Here is a 16,432-nt window from a genome sequence, read left to right as displayed (position 1 = left end):
AATGTGGCACTAAATAGACCATGGAAAGGACACTTGTTCAAAATACGAGAGCTGAAACAAGAAGGCAAAGTATCATTTTGCTCAACTTTAGCTAAAACATGCATGTAAGATGACTCAGTCTTTCCTGCGCTGCGCACGTCCATGAATGACTGAAAAAGTGCCATGAGTATTGATTTGGGAGTTACAAATAAATTTTAGCTAGTAGGCAAATTTTCAAAGACGGAACCTGCATATAATGAGGATCAACCGTAATTTATCATCCATACCAGGACACTTTAATGCGTGAAAAGAGTTGTTATTAACAATTACACCAGGACACTTGGTATAAACTAGAACTGTCCCAAGCAAATTGAGATGTATGATCACCCTAATTTTAGCCTTTGAGACCCCTATAAGATTCTGATGAAAGCCATGAGCACACACATTTTTGGAGACAATTCCAAGGAATTCACAGACCCCAGAATTCCTCAGGTTACATATCTTAGACTGAAAGAGCAATTAAAGAGAATAATATACAAACTACAGTATGGTAAAACTACTTCTAAAACTTCAGGCCCAAGTGATGATGGGATGAGCTTGCGTAGAGGATGAGTCGGGGTCCTAGGCTCATAGACAGAGTCACTGTTGACACAGACTTGTCTACCAGGACAACTGCCTCCTTGTGTTAGATACAAATTCATTCTACATTTGAATTCAGACGCCAAGAATCTGGACAGGGAAGGGAATTAAAACAAGCCATGGGGAATCCTGAAAGCTCAACATGGGTGTTCTCAAAGCCTACCCCATTATCCTTCCGCCAAATGCTCCATCCTCAGCATTCATGGAAAGGGCCAGTCATGCAGAACATCTACAGCAGAAGAAGGACCAGCCAGGAAATAGTTCGGACTGACTTAGTAGAGAAAACAAAGAGAATGCTCGCATCACCTGGGACCAAGAACTAAGGAACACCATAAGGTTGACTGACACCCCGCCACCCCATTCCTCACCTCCAGGGAGGAAAAGGAGGGAACCTATGGCCACTCATTGGAGCCACAGCTAGCTCTGAAAACTTACAATTCCAATGTGACGGGTTAGATCCCTGTAGGCTGCTGGGGGCTGAGAGCTGCTCTTTAATCCCCCACCACACTCCTGTCCCCCTTGCTCACCTCCTCACTCGGGAGCGCACAGCTGTTCAGATATGTGTTTCCCATTAACTCTGCAGTCTCTAGTCTGGGATAAAGGAGACATTTTCATGCCAAATTAAAAACGACTTGGAAATGTGCATTGTGTTGGGAGAATTGGCCTTTTGAAAGGGATATAAAAATGAGGGAAGCTGATTTCATCGCCCTGCTTGCAGACAGGCCATCAAAGCATCCTGCCCCTGTGAAGCAGGCAGGCCACCTCTGCTCTTTCTCCTTTACAGACTGTGTTAGCATCTCCATTATTTACCCCCAGGGTGGGGTAAAGGCGAGGTGCAAAGGCTAAGATCTTTAAACCGCCTTGAGTGCCCATTAAGCACATTAATAACATCCACCATCGTGAGTCTTACCAATATAATTTCCGACTTCAAGCCGAGTGTGAAAAAAAAGGAAGTCAGCTGAGTTTATCAACCAAGGAGACCGCCTTAAATGAGAAAAGATTACATGGTGATGGGGAAAGGAGTTAGCTTAGAAGGCTTGGACCACTCTTGGCCATTATTTGGCTTCTATTTCCCCTCCCCCACACTCATGACATTGGAGGAAATGGGCTGAGCCAATTAGACATTAAGAGCATTTAATCATTGATGCTTATGTGGCAGTTTGGCCTGGGAGGGCAGGGTCCCCACACTATGAGAAGTCATGTAAGGATCAATTTTAAAAGAAAGAGAGTGATTTGAAAAATGGGTCTTGGGTTTGTGTCAGCACTTAGAGAAGTTGCCTGCTGTAATCTGTGTGTGTTGGGGGCCAGGAAGGTCAAGGGAAGGAGGTTTTTAAAATAATAAAGACACCACTTCCTGAAGGATTGGGTTCCAGGCAACTCACATGTCTGAACTCACCTCCTCTTCACAGCTCTCCAGAATGAGTGTGTGTCCATTTCACAGATGAGAAAAATGAAGCTTAGAGAGGTCAAGTGGTTTGTTCCAGGACCCACAGCTCTATGTGGACAAGCTGGAATGGAAACTAAGATCTTTAGGCTCTGAAGGATGTGCTCTTAACCTCTCCTCTCTACTGCTTGATCTAATGAGGGAACATGCATGTATGCAAAGGAGGGAGGGAGTTAGAGAGAGATCTGTTTATTTACTGGCTTGAAACTGAAGAAATTTTAGAAAAGCCTGATCCATAGGCCCAGGGCAGGAGGCCTTGGGCCTCAGAGCTGTGTGGGGTCACAAGAGGGCCTAGTTGGCTACCGCTTCCTCCCCTCCTCTCACGGCCCAAAGCCACAGGACACAGCCTGCCAGTCTCCTCTCTTGCCTTCCTCATTAGCTGGGATTGGGACCAATTTGTGGATGCCTTTGGTGCCCTAAGGCAGTGTTTGAGTCATCTTCCCTGGTGCTAAAGAAAAAAAAAAGGAGACAGCCATCCCCCAGGAGACTGGAGACGCCAGGCTAGAGGAGCAGTGATGGATAGAGGCCAGAAGGGAGAGACCAGTGTCCAGAGGTCATTCCTAGTCTGGCTTTCTTTAACCTCACTGCTGCCCCATGAGATCATCTCCCACCATAGACTTCAAAAAGATAGGCTCACTGCAGGATCGGCTCTCACTATTTTGAGACTTGTTAACTTAAGGGTCCCATACCCTTCCAGCTCCCTGGTCATCCTAGGGTTCCAAGGAAAGGACCCAGGTAGAGCTCAGCAGGATTAAGGTCAACAAGGAGGATAGGTCTTCTCATACTAACCCAGGTGGCAGGTTTTATTTGCTTCATAACTTGACAAATTCCTGCGGACCTCTGAAGCTGGAACAGGAGTCAAGTCAGAAAGCACACTGGAATTAGCCTTAGGAATTCTGCCTGGTGCAGAAGGCAGCTCCACCACTTCTAGCCATGAGACATGGGGGAAGCTGCTTCACCTCTCTGAGATCCAGTTTTACGACATCTTATAAGAATGGAAGTAAAGTAAGTGGTTACTGGGGTTTGTAAACCGGAACACATCAAAATGTTAGTTGCTGTTGTCATTAACGTACAACCAAAATGATGTGAAGGATAATGATCTGAAACACCTCATTGTGTTGGCTCATAAACATTGAATAAGTGCCCTGCACCACTATTTCATCTAAGCCTCACAAGGATCCTGAGACAGCTACTATTATCTTTTTTCTATAGATGGGGAAACTGAGGCTGAGCTAGGTTAAGTACTTTGTCTAATATCATACAAGAAAGTTCATGGCAAAGTTGAAATTGGAACACAGTTGTGTCTGGCTGCAATGATGATACATAATTATCCCCTATGTCAAAAAAATCCCCGAAAAGTGAGAGGGGGAGGGGAGATCAATGTGAGCTGTGTCATGAAGGGAGGGTCCAGACACAGAGAGCAGAGGAAGAAAAATAGGAACATTAACTGCACACTTCCCGTAAGGCAGGCACAGCGGTAAGTATTAGCATGCATCGTGTCATCAAACCAGCGCAAAATGCAAGGGACTAACATGCGGTCTCCAATTCAAGGTCAAAGAGACACTCATACTGTTGTACGTGTGAGCACTATTCTTGCATTCACTCTGTGTGTCTTAAGCTCCTACTATGTGCCAAGTCCAGCACATAGAAAAGTTAACCCAATGGTCTTGTGGAGTTACACACCGTTCTGTCCTCCTACCCACAACTCACAGTACTTAACCCCCAATATTCACAGTATTACAATGCATCCCCAGAAGAAACTTACTACTCGTCACGTTCCTCAACAGCTTCTCTGAAGCCCAAAGAAATATGGTTCAGAAACTCCACTCAAGACTTTCTTCCAAAGCACTCAGATACCAGAGCCTCAATCTGTTCCTATTTAATATCCCTGCATAGACTTAAATCCTATACAAGCTGCTCTCTGTGTCTATATTGAAGCATAGTCCTCCCTACCAGATCCACTGAATCTACAACTACCAAAACGACACACCTTTTACAAAACACTTTCCCATACTCCACTGGAGCATGTTATCTTGACAGCTAGCCCATGAGATTTGAAGACGATATGACACTACCCTGCTCGGCAGGTTTAGGAACTGTGGTTCTCGGACTTCTAGACAGTGACCTGCTCCAGGTGATACAGCCAGTAAGCAGCAAAGACCAGATGGGAGCCAGTCTTCTAATCCTTCCTTCTCAGTCCAGTGACCTTTCTCCTGAAGCAGGCTACTCATCAAAGACCAGGGGCACCTTTTTTGAAGCATCTCCTTAAGGGTGAGAAACCACCCTGTGTAACATTATCATCTCAGCTCTACTCGTGCTGCCAATGGTTGTTTAAGGAAACTTAACAAAAGTTATATTCTTAGGACAGTCTTGGTTTGTCTTTTCCACCCTATTGGTGGGTCTGTCACTGATCCTATTCCACTGGTCAATTCCTGCAGTTAGCTTCATGAATATGAAGCAAAAATGTCCCTTGTAATATGAGTGAGTAAAGGGCACTCTTCTGGTTGGTGTGCATATTGGAACACTTTTTAAGGGAAACTGGTAGTATCAAAATTATAAATGCACAACCCTTAGATCTAACAATTCACTTCTAGAAATCTATCCTAAAGAAATAGTCACATGAGTAAGCAGAGGAGATGTACCAGAGCTGTTCCATTGCAGTTTTGTCCATAACAAAAAGGTGGAGAAAACCAAAATGCTTCTTATTAGTAAAACTGCTTTTTAAAAAATTATGATACCTCCATACTACAGAAGAGCATGGAGCCATTACAAAGAATGAGCTATTCCATTTGTACTGTCATGGACATATATCCATATTGTTAAATAAGTAAAACTAGTTGAAAAATAACATGAATAATAGGATCGAACACTTCTGTTTTAAAAAATGAAAAAGGGAAAGGAAAAGAAAAAAAAGTAACTCAGATTGAGGCCCATCCCTTGGGCTTCAGATAGAGGCCCAGGCTGTTCCGGGCCTGTGATCACAGGGAAGGCGAGAGAAGGCAGGAGAGTTGTGAGGTGCTGCCCCTGATCTTCTTTTCTGAATGTTATTAAAATTTGATTTTAAAATTTCTTTTCTTAATGATGGTCTTATGAGGCCTATAAAAGATCCCAACAGGGCAGATTACAAAATTACAAGTATAATTATCCTGCCCCACTGACTGAATTGCCCCAGCCCTGTAACCTCCACTTGTATATATGAGTATATATTGTATATTATATGACTATTGCATATATACTATGGGGAAAGAATATACACCATCAAACCATTAACACCGGCCACTCTAGGGAGAGATGGGGGAGACTTCCATGTTTTGTTTTTTTTTAACCTAGGGAGTTGCTACTGTTGTAGTTGTTTTTTTTTGGTGAGAAAGATTGGCCCTGAGCTAATATCTGTTGCCAATCTTCCTCTTTTTGCTTGAGGAAGATTGTTGCTGAGCTAACATCTGTGCCAGCCTTCTTCCACTTTGTATGTGGGACCCCACCACAGCATGGCTTGGTGAACAGTGTGCAGGTCTGCGCCTGGGATCCGAACATATGAACCCTGGGCCGCCGAAGCAGAGTGCGCAAATGCAACCACTATGCCACCAGGTTGGCCCCTGTTTTTACTTTTCATACTTCTGCAGCATTATTTTATTTTCTTACAGTGTATTTTCTCGTAATTTTTAAAGGTAAAAAACATTCATTTAGGCATAATAGAAGAAAATAAGAAAACAAGCAACAACAAAAAATTAGACGCAGCAATTGCCTGCAAATTGGAGAAACTAAACTGGGCCCCTTGCCATCCAAACCTCACCAAACCAAATCCAAACTACACAGCGGTATGGTATAGCAACATCTCACAAAGCAGGTCAGCAGGGAGGGGAGTGGGGAACCAGTCTGTTTTGTTTACAATCTGGAACAGTGCCTGGCCCATATTAGGGATTCTATAAAGAATTACTGGATGTGGAATGAACGGAGAAGAACTCAGGATATGCACAGAAAGGCAATTTGATTTGATTTAAGCAGTTGAGATTAGGAGACTGAACTGTGGCCAAATGTCAATACTCCCAAGTGCAGGTAACACTGGTCTGTAATTAGCTTATCAAGGATTTACCTACCTGTAACCACCCCTAAATTGCTTTTACACATTCACTCATCAAATATCGATTAAGGCCCCTAGAATCAAGGGGCTTGCCCTAAGGGGCTTCAGTCAAGCTGCGCAAGTGGACCTATAAATCCAGTGCTAGAGAATTCTACTTGTTCACAGGGATAGTCCTGAGCAGAGATGTAATGCTGGTTCTGACTTCACCTGCCATAACTAATTGTGTGACCTTCTTCAGCCTCTCATCACACTGAGCTGTAAAGGGTGGGGCTTGAGCTAGACATTGTCTCAAATATACAATGTCATTATGTTCAGAAATCCAGGGGCCCTGGACCCCAGTTTGAGACTCTTTTCACTAAATGTTGCGCTCAGGTCCCTTCTGTCCAAAACTGCTGATTCTGAGCATGTTGAACTTTGTCCTTACAGTATCACCAGTGTCCTAAGACCATCGAGTCCCCTTTACTGAGGTCTTCAAAACTACGCCCCATCCAAAAGGACACCGATCCCAAGTTAACAAGTTTTCCTGAAGTTTCACGGAAGATCCGTCCAGGAGCTGTATGTTGTAAGGATTAAGAGCACAGTCTTTAGACTTTGATCTGATCACAATCCCAGCTTCACCACTTACCAGCTGGATGACCTTGAACAAGTTACTGAGTCTCTCAGCCTCAGTTTCCTCTCACATAAAACAGGCACAGTAACAGCACCTACCTCTCATCCAGTGCACGGGAAGCCCTTAACACAATGCCGGGAGCAGGGTGGGTGTTGTAGAAATGGCAGTTCTTCTTAATGAGGGAAAGAGGAGAAATAAAGCAAAAAAGATTATGGTGATAGGATGGGCGACTGACACTTGAGGTTCAGCAGAGCTGGGCTGACTCTGAGAGCATCCTCTCAGGAACTGTAGGTACTGTTTCCTCCATGGGTTGGGGACCAGGGGAGGGCAGGATGCCTGTGAAGGTGTCGGTGAAGCACTGGCTTCCCCAGGCTAACATCTCCTGATGTCATGTTGCATGATGATGATGTTGCATTTCTCTGTTGTGCCCATCCCGGTGCACAGCACCTCTTGCGTCCATTCCCCCAAATTGGTGCGTTGCAACAGCAAATCAAAATCAATACTGCCCTTGTTACAAATTCCCATCTGCTTAAGACGGTCTCAGGACCTCCCAAACCCCAAACCAAAGGCTGACTGAAGGAAGGTCACTTGGGAGTAGACCAAAAAAGATGATTTCCCAATAGTTTTATAATCTTGGGTCCTGGGCTGACAACAGAAAGTGTGCAAATGTGTTATGACCAAGTCACCAGCTCTAAGCTCTGGGGGCCCCACATCAGACTGAGCGCTGATGGCTGCAGCTGCCCCACCCAGCTTCCCTTCCAATTTCATGTTGCATCTAACTTACCCTGCTAAGAAAAGGGCATGTTGGGACGCAGGCGGGTCGGGAGAGTTTATAAAGACTAGATCCTTCTGCTTTGCATTTGCTTTAATTTTCCCCAGCAGCTCAGATCTAACATAAAAAGTGCAATAAACTGAGAGTATCAGTGTTCACTGAAAATATCACTTCACAAGTGAAAATATATCCAAACAGCCAGTTGCAGTTCGAGAGGCTCACCCTCCTCAAAAATGCAGCTGTCACCAAAAATACATTTGAAATCTCTTTCCTTCTTTCTCTCCCTCTCTCTTTCTCTCTCTCTCCCTCTTTCTCTCTCTCTCCTTCCTCTTCCAGCTCTCCCTCTGTCTTGCAATTTAGCTTTAATTGCCCTGTCAGCTCTAAAGGCTGCTAATTGACGCCTTTTATTCTGCTTTAAAACTCCTCTGGAAGAAAGGAGCTCGCCGGGCCCCCAGAGCTGCGAGATTCGGCCGATTTGGCACGCCTGTCTCCCTGCGAATTGAAGCTGGGTGCTGCAAGCGCTGGGGGCAGGCGTGGGGAGTCGCGGAGGCGGGGAGGGGGCTGGGCAGGGGTTGGAGCGTCTATTTTTAGTGAGGGTTTTATAGAGTGGATCCCTGTGGCTTGGCTCCACACTGAAATATTGTCCTCGTCTCAATGACATAAACACAGGGCAACTTGGAGATCTTGGCGCCAGCCCTGGCCGGAGCCTGTGAATGAGCAGAACGGTGGGATGGGATGGGAGCGAGAACCGTACTGTAATTACAAATAAATCCGCCACCCGCCCCCACCCCTGGCGCTCCCGGCTCGCTTAATACCGCAAAAAGCCTCTGCTTTTGTGTAAATAAGACGAACTGGAGTTAGTGAAAGATCTACCAAGAGGCAGCTAATGGAATAATGACTTGGGTAAGCTTAGGTTAAAAAGAAGGGGCATTCAAGAATTAATTAAACAGCCATGTCATCAGTGAAAACTAGGCAAAGTGTGGAAAGCTTCTTTGGCTCCTGGAGTAAATCCAGTGTGTTGCTTCTCTCGGAGAGCAGAGAGCATTCAGACCTGGCCCTGGGACGTGAGAAATTGGAACTGATAAATTGGAACCAATTAGCACAAGGTCTCAATATGATTCTTTGGAATGTCCCAGGCCAGGCTGGATGGAGCTGTCACTCTGGACTGCCACAGACATGGAGCCACACTTTCCAAAGCGTATTTAAATATAGCCTTGCTTCCCTCCAAATGTAATCCCAACCTTCATTTTTATCCTTGGAAGCTTGGGAGGGGGCCGTGTTGAAGTGCGGGGTGAGGTGGGATTTTCATAACTCCCATCCTCCACTCCCACAACCCTGTAAATAAATAAAAGATTACACCAAATTCCATTTGAAGTTGTCAGTCCCGGAATGGAACTTTTATCCCATTATGAATTTCATGGGTGAGACCGTTCAGACTTTGAATGTGGCTGACACCTCCATTGAAAGGCCCTAATTGCAGTTGTAGAAATTGACTGCAGACACCACACTGTACACACCATCGCATTCCTCTGAAGAAAGAGCATCCTATGAGCGTCGCCCCAGGCCTCCCCTCAAGGCAGCAGGACTGTCAAGGTTTCACTTAAACTTTAAACCAAAGTTGCCCTATCGAAGGGCCAGGTGCTAATTTGGGATTCTGAGGTTGGGCAGGTTTGCCTTGGCTGACAGGGCTGCTACTATACCCGGGGGGATGGCTGCAGTCACGCTTCAGCCTCAGAGACGACCGGGAAGGGAGACTTTCAATCCATAGGGACCCCTGAAGGACTGCTTTTATTTTCAGATGAACTTCCTCTGAGCCTGAAAGCATCCAGGGCTTGGCTGAGCGACCGGCCAGAGAACGGAGAACTGTGCATTGCACAGAGGTACCTGCCCACCTGAGTCAAGAAAGCTGCCTGCCAACAGTGCTGCAAGGTGGGGGGCCTCTCACTTCTCTCTGTGTCTAACGTTCCCTAACGGGGACCAACCCAAGGAAAGATGTCAGCGACGGGCAACTGTTTATAAAGCTGTTCTCCTCCTCCCTCGCTGGACATCCAAGATTTTTGTGTGTGGTAAAATATACATAATGTAAAATTAACCATTTGTAAATGTACAGGTCAGTGTATTAAGTACATTCCCACTGTCGTGCCACCATCACCACCATCCATCTCCAGAACTTTTCATCCCCCAAACTGAAACCCATTAAACACTAACTCCCCCTTCCCCCTTCCCTCAGCCCCTGGGAAACACCATGCTACTAACTGTCCCTATGAATTTGAATACTCCAAGGACCTCATATAAGTGGAATCGTACAGTATTTATCCTTTTGTGACTAGCTTATTTCACTTAGAATAATGTCCTCAAGGTGCATCCATGTGGTAGCATGTGTCAGAATTTCCTTTCTTTTTAAGGCCAAATTAATATTCCATTGTATTTATCCACCACATTTTGCTTATCCATTCATCTGTGGATGGCCGCTTGGATTGTGTCCACCTTTCTGCTACTGTGAATAATGCTGTTTTATTATTTTGAATTATTGTGAATAATGGTGTACCAATATCTATCTGAGTCCCTGCTTTCAGTTCTTTGGCATATAGACACAGAGATGGAATTGCTGGATCATATGGTAATTCTATTTTTAATTTTTTAAGGAACCTCCATACTGTTTTCTATAGCAGCTGCATCATTTTACATTCCCACCAGCAATGCACAAGGGGTCCAATTTCTCCACATCCTCTTCAATACTTATTTTCCCTTTTTCAAAGAACTACATGGAATAGCCATACTAGTGAGTATAAAGTGGTATCTCATCGTGGTTTTGGACACCAAAGATTTTTATTTATGTCATGTCTGCTTTCATAGCTTTTTTCTTTTAAAGAAATATGTGATAATGACACATAAATACACACCAAGTGCTTCACCCTGTCTGTCTCTCCTCAAGAGGCAACCACCGTCCCCCAGTTGGTGCGTATAACTCCCGTTCATTATAAGCTTTACCATATATATTTGCAGTCATTAATAATGAATACTACTACTTTGTAGATCATCTTGGATTCCATTTTTTTGCCTCCCCCTGCCCCTACACCACCTTCCATATTTATTAGTTGTATAAGGACACCAGAAGTGGAAACCCAGATGAAACAAAAAAAGGCCATCGAGAATAGACCACAAGCTTTGGGGTTAGGCAGAGAATTAAACCACAGCTATGCCACTTTCTATTTGGATGACCTTGGTCAAGTCACTTGATCTCCCTGAGTTTTAGGCTCCTCACTTATAAGCTAAGATGTTTTGAGGACTAAATGAGATAACAATATAATGCATTGTACCAGGCCCACAACTAGAACTCAATAACATGTAAGAAGGAGGAAGAAGAGAAGAAAGAGTTTAATATCAATTTTCTTACTGCGCTGTTGCCTGCACCCTGCTCCCACTCACTCATGGTACCCACCGACGATTCTGGCTCCCGTCTTCATGTTACCACGGGGTAGGACAGAGCATGTGCAGAAGTATAAGAAAAGTGGCACCATTGACCCTTTACTAAAATGTTGATTGAAGTCATGGAAAGTGAGGGTCCCCCTTCTTCCCTCGCTTCCCCCACCCAGAAGGCAATGGGGACTAGAGCATAGTGAGGAAGGGAGGGAAGCCTGAACTGTTCTGCCAAGTCACCCTACTTGGGGGAGAACATTCAGCTCAGGCTCTGAGCCTGGCTACAGAAACTGTAATCCAATACTTTAATCCATTTCTTCTTCAAAGCGTTGCCCTTTGTGCCAGGTGGACAGAACCCGAGTGATGTTGAGCTGCCCCTGAGAAGTTCTTGCATTGGGCTGCGTCATTCAGGCTGGGAAAAGAATACCCAGAGGGGCACCTTTGACCTGGTTATCTGGACAATTGTGACTACAGAATGACAACTTAGAGTACCTAAAGGATGTTTAGAGAATGGCACCTAGTCGGTGTTGACAGTGAACCCAGCCATTGATCCAGTCGCCCCCAGTGAGAGCTGACCTGCCAGATGGTGTGCAAGGCTCTTTGGCTATACAAAGAGGAATCAGACACCAAGGGGAGCCTAGTTTTCAGAGAGATTAGTGCTTTTCTGCCCTTTTGGAAACGGCTTCTGAAACCACCTCTCCAAGGAGTCAGCAGGGACTGGCAGCAGTAGGGTGGGAAGGGAGAGAAAATAGTTCGAACAAGGACTGGGTCCTGGGGTCTCAGGGATGGGGGTGGGGGCCTCCACCATCTTCCTTTCCAAGGGCATGGGCTGAGTTTAGCCTGACATGTCACAGCAGCTGTGCCTCCCCAGAATGAGCTGGGATCATTCAACCACTCCCCGACCCCCACCCCAAGCTGCAGCTTCCTGGGATAGAGCCAACCACTCCTCACCCCCTCCCATGTCCTGGCTTGCTTCTGCTGCCAAAGTCAGCGGACCTCTAGATGCTGAGCTGCTAATTTGTGAGGATCCAGGATGCTGAAGGTGTGGGTACAACAGCCAGGCCGTCTCCAGTGCAGTATGGACAAGTCACTGGTGTATACCAGTTAAATAGCAAAGCATCTATTTTAGTCAAACTGGTCTTTTTATTTTCCAGATACCTGTGAGGGATCTGATTTCTAAGAAAAGATCAGACGTTATAAGCGGTTATTATCTGGATTTGCTGCGTTAATTAAGAGATGGACATAGTTTTCACCAGCATGGTCTCCCTCCACCAGTTCTCAGGATCGATTATGGTTCTCAAAAGCAATTAAACAAGTTCAGGGATTCATTCATTTACTAGGCACCTCCTGTGTACTAAACCCAGTGCCCAGTACTGGGAATATAGAGATGAATTCCCATAACGAGCTTGCTGTCTAGCCATCAAGACAGACAACTGCCTAGAATGCAATCTGGTCATCAGTAAACTACAGGACAGTATAGAATGATACAGGATCTGAGAGGAGGGGGCAGTTAATGCTGCCCAGAGGGAATCAAGAATGAAGGGGGCAATGTTTAAGCGGAATCTAGAAGGTTGCAAATGATTTTGCAAAAGGTGAGAGTGAGTAGATGAAACATATAAAAGTGAGGAAGAGCAAGCTACATGTAGAGACTTCCAAGGAGTTCTAGAGAAACTAAATATAAGGTGAGCAGCAAAGAGCAGAAAGAGGTGAGGAGGAAAGATAGATTGTGGTCAAATTGGAAAAGGCATCCAACGTCTTATCTTCATCTTGAGAGTAACCAGGAGAATCCTTAAAGGTTTTTGAACAATCATAAATAATTCCCTTTCTATATATGAGTTTATTTTAGCCTGTTTCTCCTTCAGGAATACTAAGACATTGAGAGAAATGAGAAGGGCACTTCCGTGCATTCCAGCAGGAAGATATTTTGCGTGGGGTGGGCCAGTACTATCTGCAAGCCCTACTTCTCAGTGGCGAACTTGCAGAAACTTTGGTGAAAGAGGAGGGCCTCACCTAAGACCCCGGTAGCTATAGGATGAAGAAAAGCTGCCATCAGAGACAAGTCAGAGACACCACCAAACCCTCACCCCACAACAAATCATGACCCTATGGTCCCTAAGAGAGGACGAGTGCCCCAAGGTTTGCCTAGCTGTCCAAATATTTAGAGGAAGCATATTTAAATCAGGCACAGAACAACAGGACTACCTCAGAAGTAAACCTTCATGCTGTTGAAGAAGCCTGAGCCATAAACATTTCGTCTCAAATGTAGCTGCCTCGCCTCCTGGGCTAGGGCCTGAAAGGAAAGCAGAGTTCTATAAAACGTGATCTGCCAGGATTTTCTTACCCCCGTGGCATGATAATTACGATGCCTCTTATTACATTTCAAGGCTCATCTGTGGTGACTCAAATCCTTGAGGAGGTGAGGGAGGCAGCTTTGCATTTTTCTCAATGTATTTTGCTGAACGGCTGCAGTAATTCACTTCTGAAACAATGCAAAGGGAAAATGAGGTTGGAACCGCAACCTTGCCTCATTACCGGCCCGCCCCCTCCCTGCCACCTCCAGGCACTTCAAGGGCCCTTCTCCCAGCATTTTAGGGATTATCTTTGCGAGTTTAATCAAGCTTTACATTAACTAGTTAACATGGTTAAGCCTTTGTGTAAGGAAAGAAACACTTGTCTGAAATTGTAGTGCACTGGATTCATTTTGTGGGGAGGGGACCAAGAGGCATCTTGGCTCTCACATTATCCATTCTCTCTACCCTGGGTGGAAAAAAGAAAAAAATTTTAAATTTATATTTATACAAATAATCTATTAAACTAATTTTTTCCCTAAAAAATCTTATAAATAATGAATTATACCTTTGAAAAGTCCTATGTTGAAACATGAGTATACCCACCAACCGTGCTAGTGAAGAACCACCCACTGTTTTATTTACTTTTATTTGTATTTTAATTAATACGTTTACTTATGATCTTAATTATGCCAAAGAAAAAGTTGGAAAATTGTTGTGGTAGGTGGAGGGTGCCTGATGGGTTAGAGGGAAGCGGGAACCCATTTCAGAAGTGTAAGGAGGTTGTTTACATAATTTCGAAGACTCTCATTTTCTGCTGGTATGTTTTGTGAATCCCAATAATGAAAAGTCATGATTTTTCTTTTCTTAATTGAGGGCATTTTTTAATAAAGCTGGGTAAAGACGCTAAGGTGAAACCTTAGATATAAGAAAAATAGAAGCAGTTGGGGGTTTCAGAGACATTGTTTGTCTTGAAATTGATGTGAAGACCCTTGATCAAAAGCCTCTGTTTTACTACAGTCACGCTCCATTATGGAGGGTGGGACCTCAGCCTGCGGGAGGGGGAGATGAAATGAGCCCTCCCCTAGACTGGACCGGGTTGCCAAAAGTCACCGCCCAAAGTAAATCTCTCTAACCTGCTGGTACTGATGACCTCTGGAGTAAGTCAAATATGGATTCAGAGCAAGAGAACAGTAAGAAACCAACAAAGATTGAAGATTGATACCTTAGGAAGCCCCCTGGGCCCACAGCTGTCAGCTAGAAGCCCCTCCCTGTCTGCTTAGATGATCCTGAGTCAAAGAACATGGCCCTGGGAAGCTCCCTCACCTCTCTGGGCCTCAATTTCCCTATCCATAACTATCCCTTCTCCAAAGTTTCTGTACAAGGTACATAAGACAATGTTTTTAAGGCAGGTGGTAAATTCCTGGTGCATGTTAAACTTGTGCTCTTGTTTCCAAGATTGGCAACTTGGAGAGAAAGCCCCTTTTGCACCCTTTTGGGGACCCCATCCATCAAACCCTCAACTTAGGTGACTTACTTCCAGTACCCAGCCCCCATCCCAAACTCTTTCCAGACTGCAGTGTTTTGATCAAGCATGAGATTGGGTTTAGTGCATTTTAGTTTAGTTTTGTTTCTCTGCCCAGTGGTGGGTTTTGACGTGGGTATCACTTAATTTTGAAAGCAATCTGGTTTCTCTGTAGATGCCTGATACAGGAGATTAAAGTGTCATGAAACAGTGTCTGTCACATACTTATATGCATGCTCACAAACACACAGCCCAGCACACAAAAGCTCCTCAAATGGGCTTCTCCCTCACTTTGCCATCGTACATGAGCGCTGAACCATTTAACTAAACTTGAAACAAAGATCATCTAAGAATACGAATGGCCCTACCCCGCAGCCTGGTGCTCGCTTCAAAACTCTCGTCAACAGTAGAACTTTAAATACCATTTCCGGCTTGTCTAATGCCTGATCATTACTTTGGGGCAAACTATTTCCTCCAAATTCACTGACTTTAATATTTTAGTGATTCTCCCTTAATTACAAAAATAATGAATGCTTTCTTTTTTTTAAGGATTTACATAAAGATGATGTAAAGTAAAAAGTGAGTTTCTCTGGCCTCCTCACCCCATCCACTTATCCCATTCTTTAGGGGTAATCATTACAATGAATGATTTATAAACATGTTTTTAGTAATTTTTTCATGCGCATAAAATAACCCTTGTATAGAGATTAAAAGCAAGGGTTCTAGGGCTGAACAGTCTAGATTTCAATCAAAATCAAGTTTTGATTTTGTTTTTTAGCAGGGGCTTTTACAAAATGTTCAGGACCTATAATCACCATATGAATGTGGTTTCCAAGGTTTCTTTCATGTATTTCTAAACTCAAGTCTAAATTCAAATTGGATTTAAAACTGCTTAAGACCCTCGATGACCTAGCATACAAGGCCCCTGGTCTTCCGGCCTCTAGTCCCAACACTTGGTATGGCCAACATGGATTATGTTGCCTGCCTGCTCCACTGCCCCAGGTATGATCCAGCCAGTGCCTCCTCCTCTAGCCTGTGACCTCTAGCCTGTGACCCCCCTCTTGGTCTTTCAGAACCAACCTTGGACATTGAATTTCTTGGGAAAACTTTTTGGATCCTCCACCCCATCCCAGCATTCCTATGCTTCATCACAGCAGTTGACATCTTGAATTGTAATCTCTGATTTATTTTTCCTTTTTTTCTCCCATAGTCTAAGCTCCTCGGGAGAACGGACTACGTCTGTTCCTTGGCAAGCAGAGTGTCTGGAATTGGAGTCCGTGCTTGGTGAATAGATGGATGAATAAGACGGATGGATGACAATAGGTGGTCACAGGGAATCATTTCTAAGGCTTCACTGGTAGTTGGATGGGGAGGAGACAGAGTTAGGGGCTAGGAAAATATTCAGAGATGTGAGAACGTTGCATTAGGTGGATTCCATAGCTGGAAGCTGTTAATCACCCACCCACCTGAAATTGGGGTGGTTTTTCACTTTATTTTTCACTCCATTGAGCTCCTGTCTCCATGTTATCTTGAGTCTTTGAGGGGATAGGGTAGACTAGACCATATTATCTCAATAAACATCTGTTTGAGGCAGCAGGATGAGAGGATGTGGGGGAAATGTGAGCCTACGGTTGGGTGCTTGTATGTTTGGGAGGGGGTGGGGAAGGCTGTGTG

The sequence above is a fragment of the Equus asinus genome, chromosome 13, assembly GCF_041296235.1.
Source record: "Equus asinus isolate D_3611 breed Donkey chromosome 13, EquAss-T2T_v2, whole genome shotgun sequence".
NCBI classification, from domain to species: domain Eukaryota; kingdom Metazoa; phylum Chordata; class Mammalia; order Perissodactyla; family Equidae; genus Equus; species Equus asinus.
Note: the sequence above shows the minus strand (reverse complement) of the source record.